The sequence below is a fragment of the Pediculus humanus genome, genomic scaffold (genome assembly GCF_000006295.1).
Source record: "Pediculus humanus corporis 1103172107378 genomic scaffold, whole genome shotgun sequence".
Classification (NCBI taxonomy): domain Eukaryota; kingdom Metazoa; phylum Arthropoda; class Insecta; order Psocodea; family Pediculidae; genus Pediculus; species Pediculus humanus.
In genome coordinates this window covers 14,248-16,231 of record NW_002987006.1, presented here as the reverse complement: position 1 = coordinate 16,231, position 1,984 = coordinate 14,248, and positions in this window count along the sequence as shown.

The window sequence follows — 1,984 nt, the reverse complement described above, 5'->3', positions numbered from 1 at the left end:
ATAATAATAATAATAATAAAAATAATAATAATAATAATAATAATGACGATTACAACGCAAAAAAAAAAAAAATCGATATCATAAAATGAGAACCGGAATGGAAATTTCGAAAATGAACCAAAAAAAATTTTCTCACGATGAAATTATTATTATTATTACGCAACGTCATTAAAATTTTTTTTTTTTTTTTTTTTTTGCACTTTTCCGACGATTTTTTTTAGAAATGCAACAATCAAATCAATTTTCGTAAATAATTTTTTTTTTTTTACGTAGGATTGATTTTTTGATTTCCCCCGGTCGACAAAAAAAATTAGTAATAATAACAACAGCGCGTTCACAACATTTTTTCTTTTATTTAAAACTGGATGTAGGCCAAACATCCGATTATTATAGCAGAAGACGGAGAAAAAAAAAAAAAATTTAAATTTAATCGAGTGAATAATAATAATAATAATAACACGACGGACGAATCGCATTTTAAAATAAAAATTAAAGATTATCTCTCTCTCTCTCTTAACTTATCCGTGAACTTTACATAAAAAAATTTAAATAGAACGCGAGAATATTAATAATAATAATAATAAATAATAATAATAATAATAATGATGATAATAATGATAATAATAATAACAACTTCAAATCGGTTTTTTTTTGCAACTGATAACTTTTCTCTGATAACATTAACCCTTCGTTTATTTTAGTTTTTTTTCCTTCTCTCTCTCTTTAATAGGTAAACAATTTGTTTTTTTTTTTAACGAATTTTTAAAATTTTTATATTTTCAAATATTTCACGAATCGCACGATCGAACGAATCCGTAAATAAAAAAAAATTTAACCTACATAAAAAAAAAGAAAGAAAGAATCGAAACCGACTGTGAACGTTCCCAAATCGATCTCGGTGGTGGTCAGACAATACTTCGTACCTACCAACAACGTAGGTACAAACACCGTACAACGAATGCCCTTGACACGACTTTACGGGAGGGAATCCCGTAATTTTTTTCCCCCCTTTTCTCGCGATGGATCATCGATAAAAATCCCGGAAAAATTTTAATCGAAGACAAAATTCCTTACGGAGAAAACGGGGAGAGAGACGTGCGTGTGCGTGCGAATCACACGCACACGCACGCGCGCGTTAGAAAATTAACGAAAAAGGAATTGAATACATGTATATATAGTTTTTGAGGTCAATGTCATTTTCGACATGAATTTATCATACGTAAAATGAATTACGAGAGTGAGAGAGACAGAGAGAGAGAAAATTACCTAAAAACCATTAGAATGAAAAAAAAAAAAAAATTGTTTTCCAACTTTCATCATGTTGTTGTGAATATTTTTCAACAAATATTCACAAAAACAAAAACGTTTATGTTTTCATTTTCAAAAATTATTATTATTATTATTATTATTATTATTATTATTATTATTATCAATCCCGAATTCGTTCCTTTTTTTCTTAAACACGTGACTAAACGAAATCTCGAGCCTTTTCTTATCACACACACACACCCACACACAACAAACCATAGAGAGGGAAAACGACAACAACAAACAACACCACCCGCCAATTGTGCACCATCAATGAACGTGCAATGATATTAATGATGATAATAATGATGGTTATGATGATGATGATGATGATGGTGGTGATGGTGATGATGATGATGATGACACCACCCAAAAAGGTTCCTAATGGAGTTCTTCCCATTATACAACCGAGATATTAAGTGCCAATTTTATAATTGTAATGATTTTAACATTAAGAGAATCTTACAAAGATAACCATTATCAGTTGAAACAATTATATTATTACTATTATTATTATTATTATTATTATTATTATTATTATTATTTATTACCAAACCTAATTTTAGAAATTTTTTTTATCGAATTGCAGCAAGTGAAATAAAAAATTTCCACTATACGTGTTACATACATTATTTCTATTTCTATTTTTTTAAATTTAAACGAACAAGTTTTTCAA